General features: G+C 40.1%; 1 protein-coding gene and 3 long non-coding RNA genes across 4 annotated transcripts in view; 2 read left to right on the top strand and 2 right to left on the bottom strand.

Annotated features, from left to right (window-relative positions):
- The window catches only part of LOC141351464 (uncharacterized), a 461,703-nt gene that overhangs the window by 373,140 nt on the left and 73,526 nt on the right, over positions 1 to 15,037 (top strand). The window lies entirely within an intron of this gene.
- LOC129431620 (scavenger receptor cysteine-rich type 1 protein M130-like) overlaps positions 1 to 15,037 on the bottom strand; it is a 60,650-nt gene that overhangs the window by 18,085 nt on the left and 27,528 nt on the right. The window lies entirely within an intron of this gene.
- Positions 6,257 to 7,143, top strand: LOC141351437 (uncharacterized). Its single transcript, XR_012359693.1, has 3 exons — positions 6,257 to 6,468; positions 6,551 to 6,644; positions 6,715 to 7,143. It is a non-coding gene; the product is annotated as an uncharacterized lncRNA (long non-coding RNA).
- Positions 9,683 to 13,294, bottom strand: LOC141351448 (uncharacterized). Its single transcript, XR_012359709.1, has 2 exons — positions 12,955 to 13,294; positions 9,683 to 9,918 (listed from the first exon to the last, which is right to left on the bottom strand). It is a non-coding gene; the product is annotated as an uncharacterized lncRNA (long non-coding RNA).

Below are 15,037 nucleotides of genomic sequence, written 5' to 3'. Positions count from 1 at the left end.
AGTAATAAATTATAATACTATGTCTTCGACTAACAGTGACACCATTTGGGTGCAAAGTAGCTGTTAGGCTGAGGACAGATTCAGTGTAAACAATACTATGTGATTGTCCTTCATAAACATGAACAGTGACACTATTAAGTGCAAGAAACATAAACCTTTGGGCTACTGTTTTCAAATAAAAAATAAAATAAATATATCAGGGATAAAATACATCTAAAATGTACCCAACGTAAAGTGCATCCAAAAATAAAAAATTTTGAGAACAAAATAGAACCCACATGTTGCTGAGATTTCCACCACAACAGTGGATCTTCAGTGAGAGGCAGAGAAGGAGCATCTTGATATTGTTTTATCTCCTTCTCTGCAATTGAGGTTGCTGATGAGACATAAGAGGTCTTCTTGAAGGTCTGACCAAGAAGATCAACAAGTGCAGACTTTCTTTTCTTTGCTGTGCATGTCTCCTCTTCCTCTAAATCCCCCTGAACATCACCACAAGGCACTGGATCATCCTCCTTTAAAGCTGCAGCTTTTGACTGTAGTTTTGCATACGTGTCTTGCACTTCTTCAGGTGACAAAAATAAAAGGGATTTAAATCTAGGGTCCAGGTCTGAGGACATGCATAGGAGATCGTTTTCCACCTCGGATTGATATCTCTTTGTAAGGTCTTAATTGATGGCATTGTTTATTCATTGTATCTAGGAAGTTTATGTATCATATGTATTACTATTTATTTACAAACTTATTAATTTTATACAACACATTAAGAGGGCAGCACAAACAACTTTCTGTGGCTCAAGAAACCTGGAGACCATCTCATGGGCAATATTCCAACGAACAGGCATGTCCGAGATGAGCTTGTGAAGGGGGAGGCCAAGGAGTTTCTGGTTTCTTTTCAGTGCTTCTGCTCCAGTCGTGCTTCTATGAAAGAATGTTGAGATCCTCCTAACTTTGACAAGTACCTTGGTAACACCAGGTATTTTCAGCGCACGTTGGGATGCAAGATTTAAAACATGAGCAAAACATCTTACATGTTGGTATCCTGTTAAGTCTATTGCCATTGTCGGTGACAACCACTGGCAGCTTGGCATTAAGACTTATCTTGCCCACGGCGGCTTTCAGTACATCAGCAATGTGTGTCCCAGTGTGCGTTTCGTGCATCGCTCGGGTTTGCAGGACATATGACTTCATTTCCCAGTCTTTGTTTATAAAATGTACGGTGAACGTTATGTAGGACTCCGTGGCTCTCGATGTCCACCCGTCACACGTGAGCCCGCCATTTTCAAGTGTGTGTACGTCTTCTCACACCCACAAAACCCAAACTCTAATATACTAATATATCTTATTTAAGTGGAGCATGTGGTGGTCAGCCATATTTGTTATTATGTGACTATTGTAAAGCTCAAGAGACTGTAGAACACATTCTGATACACTGTAAGAAATATGAGGAGGCTAGAAGGAAGTTGGAAAATCAAGGTGGACAATAAAACATGACAATAGAGTATTTATTGGGGAAATCAACTTAGAAGTGTCTAGACTACGTAATTACATTCCTAAAAACTACTAGATTAATTGACAGACTATAATAGTTTTTCTTTTTAGTTTATTTTTATTTAATCTGCTGCTCACACTCCAGTCCAGTTCAGTAGGTGGCGGTAATGCACCTTTAAGCTGGTTTGCCAATCGCCAATAAAATCGAAGAAGAAGCCATAGTGGTAAATAATGTTGAAAAGTGGTCGTATAAATGGGGTTTTAAATTTTCAGTGGAAAAAAACAAATACATGTTTTTTTTTAAATAAAAGGGCAAGTATACATTTAAAAATGAAGTTATATTATAAAAAGTTAGAACAAGTTAAAGTGATACGATTTTTAGGGATGTGTTTTGATACAAAGGTTACGTGGAGTATACACATAAATAAGATGGTGGAAAAATGTAAGAAGATATTAAATGTAATGAGATGTATTTCAGGACGTGAATGGGGAGCGGATAGATTGGCATTAAAAACGATTTACACAACAATGATAAGAGCTATATTAGATTATGGTTGTATAGCATATGGTTCAGCTGCAAAGACACACTTGGAAAAATTAGAGAGAATTCAATCACAAGCTTTGAGAATTTGTTGCGGGGCTTATCCTTCTTCTCCTGTACCAGCGTTACAGGTGGAAATGGGAGAGATGCCAATTAATTTAAGAAGGAAGCAATTGATACTGGCTTACTGGGCGAACCTTAAAGGTCAGAAGGATAGTCACCCAACAAAAGGTATAATTGAGACATGTTGGGATCATGGTAAAAGGAAAGTTAACAGTTTGGGATGGATCATTAAAGACTTAGTGCAGAATATGAAACTAAATGAGTACAGATTAATTCCAATAGTGCTCTTGACTGTCATGCATAGATCTTAGGATCGAACCCGGGAAATGCATGCGCTACGTCATCATAATAAAATGATTTTTGTTTTAACATCTGTTTGACAACTACAGTTCTTGACAGGAAGGGGGAAATGTCACAGATTAACTGTGACCTATGCCTTATATTTTAAAAGAACTGCTAAAATGTATGCACTCACATGAACAATTTCCACCATTATACACACACAATCTATATGCCGGCAAAATAACATCAGATATTATAGATTGTAAAGTGTGTTTACTTTTGTTTATGTGGAGTCATATGCCTTTGTAGCCCTTTGCTTTGTTTCAGTGTTTTGTTATAGGATGCAAAACACAAAGAAAACTCACCAATCTCTTTTACAAACAACAGTTTATTTCCCCATCCCTGATAGCACACAAACATCTCGAAGACGTCTATTTGATGTCTGCATTTACATCTGCAAGACGTATTATTTAGATTGTTTGCTCATCTGCAATACGTCTCTGAGACGTTTCCTAAAAGATGTCATATAGACATATTGAAGACATCTGCAAGACGTTTTTGATTTAGAATGTATGTAAAGCAGCTCTTTCTAAGACCTTTATAAGACGTTTTTACACACCAGATGTATTCCAGATCTCCAGATCTTTACCAGACATCTTGCAGACGTACCTGTGCTATCTGGGATGTAACAACTGCACATATACATTTAGAACGCTGTTGTACTGTGTAGGGATGTTACATATGAAGCGAGGCTTCAGAGCTTGTGTCGAGCAAAAGTGGGTGTGCCAGATGAAGCCTTGATTCAAAGCTTGTGTTGTTAACATAGAAAGCACGAGACCAATGACAAATGAAGCTTCACTTTCTGCTCAGTCACATGCGCGCTTCGCTTTGCGTGTCAAAGCTTTCAAACCCTAGAGGTTTTTTTTATCAGTTATTTACAGATAGTATTGTATGTACATATACTTGTGGGTGTGAACCTTATTCAATAAAATACAGTAACGAATCGTATGAATATTACCTCTTATTAATTAATACTGAAATGATTTGCCACACTTGAATGAGTAAATGCATTTATTATATTGACAATTCACATACATGTTGTCTAAGCTTTATTTGTACACGTGATATTAATATTCATCTGAATTTCATCAGCTTTTTGCTTCACTGATGGAGCTTCTTCCAGAAGTGACTGCTATATGTTTTATTAAATAAAAAAAGATGTAGCTGTTTTCGACACCCTCTTTGAAGCTTCGAATCATGGTTCGAAACAGTAACAGAAGTATCAGTGCTTTATTCTAAGCTTAATTTCACCACCACTACCCATGTGCAGCTAAAGCTGACATTTTTAAAGGCTTACATTTGCCTAGTAGGAAGAGCCCTACCATTTTTAGTGACATCACAATGGGAAATTAGGAAAACTAGAATTTCCCATGGTTTTCTGTTTGCAATTTACTTTTAGATCAATAGTTTGGCACATTTGCTACACGTTAATACATTAATAATAATAACTGTTACTGTTGTGTATTTGTGTAGTTATATGATGCTTTATAAAATTCCACATGGTATGTTCCAGAAGTGGGAGGAGCCTAACTCTATAAAAGGTCTCTGGTAGCCGTTTTGAGGAGTTTTTTTGTTGCATGTGGAAGTACTGTGTTTCTGGGCCTAGATAGTGGCATAGTCGAAATACACACGCATACTGTGTATATTTCTTTCTTTCTTTATTGCTTTGCTTAGTTTTGTCACTTTATGTTTTTCGTTTTGCTTGGGAACCACGATTTTTGCACAAAAATAAACACCTGGATTGGATATACTCTTCCATTGTCATTGACTTTACACCTTCAGCGCCGGTACACTCTAACACACTCCACCCCCGAGTCCATTATAAAGAACCTGAAGTTTTTACCAGCTTTATATCTGCAGGAAATATATACACTGTAAAAAGTTAAAGTTGGATCAAATTATTGATAATGCCTAAAAATGTTTTTCAACTTAAATTTCTCAATTTAAGTGAAATAATTAAAGGTAAAAATGTTTAAATATTAGGTGTTACCAATTGAAGTAAGTTTTTAAGTAGAGACGCTTTTACATTTTATGATAGGTAAATAAAATACCATAAAATGTAAATAAAATCTACAATAAAATTGTGAAATATCTACAAGATTGCAGTGACTTCACTACATGTAAAGAGATATTAATAGAGTATACAACCCTGACCCAAAACATAATGTTAGCAGTGAGCAAGCCAAATGTGAAAGTTACAAAGATGGCAAAAATTACAATTGTGTTTAAAGGCGGAGTCCACGATGTTTGAAAAACGCGTTGGAAAAGGAGACGGGCCGACTACCAAAACACACTTATAGCCAATAAAATCAAATCAAATGCCGGGTTACGTATGTGTGGGGCGGGTCTATCAACAGAAGGTCCAGATCCTATTGGGGTAGGGGCGTGTTTGTTTAGGTGATTTCAAATATCAACATTGGCTTTCAAACATCATGGACTCCGCCTTTAAGTGGAGAAATCCAACTTAACTGGATCATCTTGTTCAGGCTTGATCAAAGTATTTTTTATCTAAGTGTTTGCAAACTTTAGTCTTTTCTTTATAAACAGCTTGTGAGTAAAATCAAAATGATGTGATTCATCATCTTAATTTTTAAATAGCATTACATTTGTATATTTCATTAACATGTTGAAACTTAATCAAAATGGTGCAAAATCGTGTAAAATAAATGCATGTACTTATTTGTAATAAAATTTCTTTAAGCAATTTAAATTAAAATACTTAAATACATATAATTTTAATGTATTCATGAATGTATGGTGTCACATGCTGCTGTGACTGTATAACATTGCTGGCTTTCTATTGGCTGATTCAGAGGTTAAGGGTGGCCATTTTAGGTTGAAATCATTGTAGTTCTCAGTTTGCGGCACTTAAGTCAGCACTTAAGAATGAGTCTTACACTTTACTGAAAGTTGCTTTCAGCTTCTTTATAAACGCCTTTTTTTTTAAGACTGGTCCTACTCCTTACTAAGAATTTTTTGCCACTTAAGTCATAGCTTAAGACTATTCTTAAGAGCATTTCTGAGATGTTTTATACATACGGGCCCTGATTTTCTGCCACGTTTCATTCAGTATCCAGGTTGAAGAGACTTTAGCTCTGTTTTACCCTCTATTGTAGGCTTGATAACAAATAAGTATAAATAAATGCTGAAAGTAGATATTATTGCAGACTGGAGCTCTCCAAGTTGGTGTGTGAACTCCAAAAATATGTTAGGAAACCACGCCCCCTTTTGGATCTTCCACCTCATTTTGCAAATTCCTGCCCCCAATTCAAAGATCTCCAAGCTGTGGTAATACCCTTCTCAAATAAAAAACACATGAATGACTAAACTGAATACAATGTTACTTAAGATCATAAACTTATACTGCCACCCAGTGTTGTAGTCAAGATCAACTGAACTGAGACAAAGATGAGAACAAGACCTGACCAATGCAAAACAGGATCAAGTCAAGATCAAGAAGAGACCAGCACTCCTAAAATTCATCTTAATTTTCCATATAACACTAACCATTTTTAATAAAGTAATTGCTTGGTTTCTTTGAGCACACAAATACAAGTAAGGAGTTACTATGGATGTGGATTTTTAAAAATTATTTTCATCATTGTAATAAAACAAAAACTTTAAAATTGGGTCTTAAAACTTTTTTTTAAATGCAAATGCGCAACACTCAACCTGCTACCGAGAGGGAACGTCTACGTATGCACGAGAGAGCATGCTGTCGGTTCTGCATGGCTCATACATTGAGATGTTTACTGTGTCTGCGCGGTTCATGACTTGTGCCAGGGCTAGCATCGCAATCATAGCTCACATCAACTTTTACTAGTGTAGCAGGGTGACTGAATTCGTTAGTGTGGATTTCATTCACCTGTGCTTAAATTAAGCCCCGCCCATTTCTTGGTTGATATAAGGGATGTGTGTTTGTCATATGGCATGCATCTTGGTATCGGCCTTGTGACGTCATCCGTGGTTGCCGCAGGCTTGGGCTGTAAGCTGGCTTCCACATCTGCTGTGTGTTGGCTGCCCACGCCACACAGGTATGAGTAGCCGGGTTTTTTTTATAGCAAGAAATTGACCGTGGCTAATTATTTACATTTTTGTTTTCGGTGGCATTGATAGCATGTCATTGAAAGCATGGTGTTCTTTTCTGAGCTGTTGCACTGCAAGATGGTGCGCGACTGCAAAGCGGTTTGTGCGGCGGGATCATTCTGCGGTATGTACCCTTATAGATTCGTGTGTTACTAATTTGTTTCTGTTTTTGATATTATCTTTCTGCTCAGCAGGACTTCCCTGCATAACACAGCCTTTTGGGCTATTCGCGAGAGCGTACCAATGATGAACTGTGATCGTGTATAATTGCGACTGCGTCGCTGTTTTGCCTCAACGTTCATCCCCATAGCAACCGTTGTGACTCGACTGCACGTTGCTATCGGGTATTGTGCTCGCTATTCCTCTGACTGTGCAAACTGGTTGGGTGTTTTATCTGGCCCCAGTCTATTTAATTCCATTGGTTTGAAGCCCTTCGTATGTATGTTTAATTGGTTTAATTTAATGTCAATTTCTTTTGTGGTATTGGGTCCTAATTATGTAAAGTGGTTAGACCCTTGAATTAGTTGATTTGTTTAATTTTTTTGATTGTATTCATGTTTTGTGTGCTCAATTTTTGTCTTTTTTTACAGGAGCTAGGGGTTTCTGGAGGATGCAAGCAGTGCCGTCATAATTTGGTGTGGTGTATTCACACTTAGTGCGGTGTGTCTTTTAGCATTTTAACCCTCCACGTGTGTGTGTGGGTATTTGTAGTGGATTATTTGGGCGAGTTTTCCAATTTTGGCGGCCGGCCTGGACCTCCAGATACCTCTGCTTTTGAGTTTCTTAAAATTGAGAGATGTTGTGTCTTGAGTAGCTTCTTATTGATGGTGTTGATCATGTTTATAATGCCAGTCTAAATTTTAAAGGGAAATTTCCAACTATTTAGTGAAAACTGACGAATAAAGCTTTTCTACATTTGCTATACCTGCCTCATGTCCTCTCACCCACCCACTCAGAACGAACCTGTGTGCCCTTAGGGCTATTTCCCTGGGTTTCCAGGGTGGCGTAGTCGATCATATATTGTCATCTGGTAAAAGTGTGATAAATCTTAATAAATTCTAGTACCCACTCGGTGCCGTACTGCTACACTAGCAGTGATTTTAAATGGATTCATCAAAATAGCATGCCAAACTTTACCTGTCGAATAGAAACTTCGCTACTGAGGCATCAGTGGGAAGCCCAACCAGTGCTTTTAGCGCACACCAGCAGCATGTGAAATATTGGGGTCTTGTTTCTTTCTTCAGAGCCCTTTCTCTTCTTATACGATTCGTAGACACTTTTTCTCTTGTGACCCTCCAACATTTAAAAAAATGCGGTAAGAATGCAAGCTGCAATGAATGGCTGAAACCGTAGCTCACCACACATACACCAATAGTCTTGATGAGCCACCCGGAAAAATAAAATCTTCCGCTATACCCTTAAGTAGCTGTTTTTTTAGGTATCTGTACTTCATAGTATTTTATAAGACAGTCGAAGTTACAGTAAATAATATCCTGGACCTTCCTAGCTTTGTAATGGCACTGGCTAGTGGTCATCCCTACTGAAAAAGGTTTAAGGTGGTTTACGCTGGTCCTCCCAGCCTGACAAAGCTGGTCATGCTGGTGGGCCAGCTGGTATTCCAGCCTGACCAGCTAAGTCCAGCTAGACCAGCTTAAAAAGGGACCAAAACACAGCTAGACCAGCTTGCTACACCAGCAAAACCAGCTTCCTACACCAGCAAAACCAGCTAAAACCAAGCTGGGGACCAGATAAAACCAGCTCACCAGCGTATGCTGGTCTTAGCTGGATTTTTCAGTAGGGATGTGTTTGAAAACACAGAGCCTCATGACTCTGTCAAATGCATCGAGACACGCAAGAACCAAAAATCATCTTATGTACCAACATGAAACCAAAGTGCTGCCATTTTAGATCATACATAACTTAGTGTTGTTTCCACTTAACACAGCTCATCTGTAAATAAGCTAAAAAAAACAAATAGTTTTTCTTTCACAAATGTTTCGCTATGCTTCAAAAGATATGAACCCACTGGTTCACATAACGCAACAAACACATATTTTGAAAACACAAGGAACACACGTAATACTCCAAACACGTATTTTGAATTTGCTCCCCTCGGAAAACAGTCACAAGCCACCACTGTTGTATGGATTCCTTTATCTGATGATGGATGGGCTTCAAACAGGAGGCTACTATTCAGTGCCATTAGAATGGATATATATTTTTTAATAACCCAAGCTTAGACAATTGGAGACAGGTGGACTTTGGCCTTGATAGATTGCATCTAGGCAAGGATATGGTATCATGTCCCAATGACTTTTCCATCTCTACATAAGAAGTTTGTGATTTTAACCTAACTAATCCATGCTTGGGTAACAACAACAACCCAGCAATGGGAAATTTTTAACCCAGCTTGTGTTCAGTCAAATATTTACCCAGCATGGGTTAAAAACAACCCAGTATTTTTTATATGTAGGCTACGACTGCCACAGAATTTGTTGTACTTTTGGAGCGCTCAATGCTGTCAGATTGAAGGTCGAGCTGGTCCTGGCTTTAGTACAGTATTTAAATAAAATGTCTAGTAAATCTATAATAAATGCATTCAATATACTGCCCAGACAAGACAAAAAGCATTTTTACCAATTCAGGATGGCTTTACTGTATCATATATCAAGGCAGAGCCTAGGTTTTCTAAAAAGCTGTAACTCCCGAAATTGATGTGTGTTATCCCAAAGCAACATAACACTAACCCCTCCTCCAATGGTAAATGGACTGCATTTATATAGCACTTTTAACAGACCTATGGCCATCCAAAGCACTTTACAATTAGCCTCACATTCACCCATTTACTCACACATTCATACACCGACGGCAGTGTCAGCCATGCAAGGCGCCAGCCAGCACATCGGGAGCAGCTGGGGTTAGGTGTCTTGCTCAAGGACACCTCGACACTTGGTCCAGTGGAGCCGGGGATTGAACCACCAACCTTCCAGTTTGTAGACAACCTACATGAACCACTAGGCCACTGCCACCCCTTGACTCAATCCAAGCCCTTATGTCACAGGTCGGAGTGGACCACAGACTTTGTGAGTCACGCCCCTCCCTAGGTTTCACCTCGAGGAGGTCCCAAAAGCACCCCAATGGCCAGACACACGAGAGAGATAATTAAAATTTCAACAAACTTTATTTAAATTATTTAGAACAACTTGGGGAATGGAAAAGGGGAAATCTAAAATATGGTCTCTCTCTCTCTCCAGGGAGAGACAGTGGTCCAGAGAAGGGGGAAAGGAAGACCAGCCAGCAAGGGTAAGTAGCTGCAGGGAAAGGACAGGACGGAGCTCCTTTGTCCCTGTCGCACCTCCTGGGGATTTTATTGCTCTCATGGCGCCCTTCTCTTCTTCCTGAAGGCAGAATAAACACACTATGAATTTTAAGGAAAGGTGAACAGCACTACCTGGTTCCTCGGCCTCATCTCCAGCGGCCTTGTTCCCCCACTCAGGGTTCTGGTAAGTATTGATTGCAGTAATTTCCCTTCTACGTTGAGCCTTCAAGTTACAAGAGACGAATTAACCTTGACTTGGAGTACAGTAGTTCGCTGTCGCCCCCTTCTGACTTACAGGATGCCAAGGCGTGCACAGGTAAGTAATGAGGGCCGTTATTGTGTTCCTCCACTCTAGGTCTCTGATAACACCAGGCGAGTTAGCTTCAACTTTAGGTACAGTTAAGTAACGATTAATGGAATATTTCTCCGCTACAGGCCTTCAGAACGTACAGGGTGGGTTAGCTTTAGCTCTAGGTACATGTAAGTATCGATTGTCGTCATGATCTTCCACTCTAGGCTTTCAGAACGTACAGGGTGAATTAGCTTTAGCTCTGGGTACAGGTAAATATCGATCGTTGTTATAATCTTTCCACTCTAGACTTTCAGAACGTACAAGGTGAGTTAGCTGTAGCTCTGGGTACAGGCACGCCCGCCGACAGGGGGGGAAAAACGGGTCTGTTGTCCCGGGCCCAGGATGAGGGGGGGCCCAGAACTGGAACCTATGTTTCCCATACATTGATTTATCTGTCACAGAATCAACACTGGCCGCCACAAATAGATTTTTCATGATTACCAGTTACATTTTAATTTTACTATATTCATTGTAGTGAGCGCTCAGCGCGCCTCCCTCCTCCCTCTCTCATTGCATGCAGCGCCTCAAAAGCGCGCGCCCCTCCCCTCTCTCTCCTGTTGAAAGCCGCGCAGCTCTCTCCACAGTCAAAAGTATTTCAACTCCGTGTTCCTTTTACTTTCTTTTTCGCGAAAACAGTCACGGATGTCACTGATAGAGAAGATGGCTGATTTCATCATGAGTGACTTAACAAAAGGTCAGCATTACCACACATACCCGTTCTGGTGTGAGTCTGTGTCCGAGCTCTCTCCCTACCTATGATGCGGTATGCTCGTGCACGTGTTCTGTAGTAATACTAACCGTGTATTCTCTCATATTCTGAATTTGCAACAAATTGTCTGCGCTATACGCGATATACAATAAAACTACCACTCGTGTTTAAAATAAAATGTGGACTTTCGGTCTCGTGGCCTTAAATTGCGCGTGCTCGCTTAGTCCACGAGTCCGTAGGGTGTCCCATCTGTCATTTTTACGCTTTGAAGTGTGGTCATCAGCGCCTCCTTTGCCCCCTTGATGCGGTCTTCAGCGAAGCCCGCACTGCAGCAGGCTTCGCGCACTTTACCAACCCAGAAGTCCTTGCGAAAGGGCAATCAGACCAATCAGACGACGGAAGGGAGGAGCTCACACTGACGGGCAACTTCTCTACCTATTTCCGGTGTGACGCTCGAGTGTCCCAAAATACGACTCCGTTGCACCCACGTGGACTCGTATTAAGGGTCCCTAAAGTCTGGACTACGTGATGTTATCAAAGTGTGGACTCTGAGGAGGACCACAAGTCTGGAGTGTACCATTTGGGACAGGACCATAATGGAGAGGATAATGCGATCATTCACCACTGTTATCCCATTTAGACATACAGGATTTTAATGTTGCTAAGCTCACCACTGTGTTGTTTTTTTATCTGGATGTGCCAAATTGTTGATGTGGCCACTCTTAATGTTTCTGCCATCTCTCTGATGGATGTGTTGTGTTTTTGAAACCTAATTATGGTCTGTATCACTTGCATTGAGATGTCCCTGAATCAAATGATTTGGGTTTACAGCCACAGTTTCCAAATGCAAATACCACACTTAAAATCAACTCCAGATCTTTAACATCTGTCATTCATGAGGAAATTATTTAACAAATAGACAATACCTATCCATAAAACAGCTTTTAAGTCAACTGTTCCATTACTTTTGACCCCTTTAAAAAGGGGGAGCTACATATTAAATGGCTGTAATTCCTAAATCCTTCAGCCAATATGGATGTGTGAATACCCTCAAAATAAAGCTGAGAGTGTGCACTGTAAGCCAATATTCATAATATGACTGTAACTGGAATACATTTTGGTTAACAGCAAAAATAACACAAAATGTGCTTCTGTTCCAATATTTATGGAGGTGACTGTATTTGAGATAAAAAAAACTTTTTATTTGTTTTCTTCCTATACTTGAAATAGTGGTCAAGAAACCCCCTGCCCAACACAAAAATGGTTTGGCCACTGATCAAAAATTTTATGATGTCATTTGATTTGAAGTTCAGTACGCTCAAAATATCTGGTCAGCACAAGTCCGGTGCTCAGAAAAGAAAAGAAAAGAGAAGAAAGAGAAGAAGAAAATAGAGGTTTTCAAAAGAGGGGGTTGACGTTACAGTATATAAATTAAACGTTATTTTGTGTCAGTATATAGTGTCAGTACTACATTTAACTACTATATAAATGTTGAATACAATGTATAATAATGCAATATTCGTGGGTCATGAATCTGATAATGCCAAATGTCTTGTTACCAGTAAAAAGTAGGGGGGCCGAGGGGCCCTCCAAGATTATCTTGTCCCGGGCCCAGGCAAGACTGTCAGCTGGCCTGGGTACAGGTACAGTCTTGTTCGGAATGATAGCAGTGCAATGTGACTGGCCAGAATGATCAAGGTTTATAGTGTATTTTTTGTTGCTGCGTGGCAAGCAAGTTGCCAGTGGGTTCAGTGGATTCTCAGAAAACAAACAAGACCCAGCATTCATGATATGCACGCTCTTAAGGCTGTGCAATTGGGCAATTAGTTGAATTAGTTGAAAGGGGTGTGTGTTTTCTGAGAATCTACTGAACCTACTGGTAACTTGTTTGCCACGTAGCAATAAAAAATATACTAAAAACCTTGATTATTCTGGTTAGTCACATTGTACTGCTATTACTTTGAACAATACTGTAAGTACCGATCGTCATTATAATCTTCCACTCTAGGTTTTCAGTACATACAGGAGGGATCTGCTTTAGCTCTGTACAATACCTCAAACAATGAACTCACACGCCTCCGTTTCCTCTGGGCCAAAGATGGCAGCAGGCCGTCGTAAGTTTTGGCCGATTACTGGTGGCAACAGCTCTCACTCGTTCCAGCAGGGGCTCCTCTGACCTGAGGGCGAGTACAGACAGCAAAAGAGACGGCACAGCACTGCAAAGCTTCAAGTGCACACATGTCAAGGAAAAGCTCACCCACTGCACTCAACACACACTCCAGTGATACAATAAGGTCCGTACTCTGCACCGGGTTGAGGCCCGTCCTGGGGGAAAACTTGGATTCACTGTTACACATACAATATTCGACCGGTCGGATTAGACCCGCAAGACCACAGGGCTTCAACTCCGCCACTTCAACTCCTCCACTGATGTCCACATACACGTTGGGGCGGTTTAGAAAGCAGCTATACTTTGCGAAATCAATATCAAATCGAAGATAATAGCAAGCATCAAAATCCGTTTTACTCACATTTTGTATTGATAATCTTCTCTCTCTCTCTCCACAGTTTGCTCACCGGATGCTCTGCTGTTCCACCGCGACTTCACCCAGGCCGCCTTCCTTCTCAGTGCCTTTGACTACAACACACACAAAAGTAAGTATGTTTCCTTCTTAAAGTTCACGTTGCTCACCCTGTTAACTCATCCAATCCTTCAGAGCACACAGCACAAAATCCTCCAGAGCCTCGCTTGTCCTGCTTCCTTCCGGGTGTTTAACTCACCGCTTCACCCGTGGCGCTTCTTCCCCAAAAACATGCGTGACTCTCGTGGCGTTTTTTTCCAAAACAACAACACATCCTTCCTTTCGTCCTTTCTAGCCCTGCACTCTTTCCGCTCGCGTTCCAGCGATCCCCGGATCAGCGGGGCCTTCCGACTCTTCAAAAGGGTGTGTGGTTTGGTCCGCCTTTGGCGGAAATGAACTCGCCGCGAAGTCAATCGCCCTTCTGGTTTCTCACTGCCCCATTTATATTCCTCCTCTTCATTTAATCACCCAATCGTGAATTGCCGCCTTCATTACCACACCTGTTGTTAATATGTTTGATTTTCAGCTGCCCGGAGTTTCAGGAGGTGATGAGTGTTTGTGAAATTTGGTCCGGCGGAACCTCTCCTCTCACTTTTGGTTCCGCCCTAAAAGTCACTCCATGACACTTATCCCACTTTGCATACATGAAAATGTCAGGACACGTAGGTCCGTCCCCCGAGGAGAACCTCTGACCAGTTTAACCACCATTACAGGTATAAATTAAATCATAAAGAATGAAGATTTTTTATAGTTCCTTGACAGTTTTACTCAATTGCTAAAACACATTTCTTGAAAGCTGCTCTCCTTTTCTCTAATCTGTGAACACAAAATCCAGTTTTCAAGCTACATTCACAAAACCTTAGACTCTTCTTGCAAAACCAAACTTTCACCTGAAAACAGTTCAATCTGTGCCTAAAACTGAGCTATGTTGTCAAATCGTGCCCCTATTCAATCAAAATTAAAAGCACTACGGAAAAGTCACTAAACACTACATAGAAAATTAGAAAACACAATGCTCAGGACATGAACCTGGAGAAATAAATGTTTATTGTTCACTGTAGGCTAAATGCATGTTGCAAAACTTGCTAAAATGTGTTCTATTCGCAGATGACACAACACTGTATGTATCTGGGGATAATCTTCACCAAATAATTATTGACGTGACTAGTGAACTATCCAGAATCAAGGAATGGTTTGACCGAAATAAATTATTTTTGAATCCAAGTAAAACTAAGTATATTATATTCGGTAATCGACAAATTGAAACTAGCATGAGCTTAAAGATTGATGATGTGGCACTAGAAAGGGTGAATGAAAACAAATTTCTTGGAATAATATTAGATCATAAATTATCCTGGAAACCACACATCGCTCATGTTCAATCAAAATTGTCCAAAACAATTGCTATATTACATAAAACCAAGTATCTTCTAAATACGTCTTCTTTGTATATGCTGTATTGTTCTCTTTTTGTTCCATATTTGTCTTACTGTGTTGAAATATGGGGACATGCTTACATCACAAACACAGATCCAATTTTTATTTTACAAAAAAA

The sequence above is a fragment of the Misgurnus anguillicaudatus genome, chromosome 1 (genome assembly GCF_027580225.2).
Source record: "Misgurnus anguillicaudatus chromosome 1, ASM2758022v2, whole genome shotgun sequence".
Taxonomy (NCBI): Eukaryota; Metazoa; Chordata; class Actinopteri; order Cypriniformes; family Cobitidae; genus Misgurnus; species Misgurnus anguillicaudatus.
This window is presented reverse-complemented; position numbering and strand designations above follow the sequence as displayed.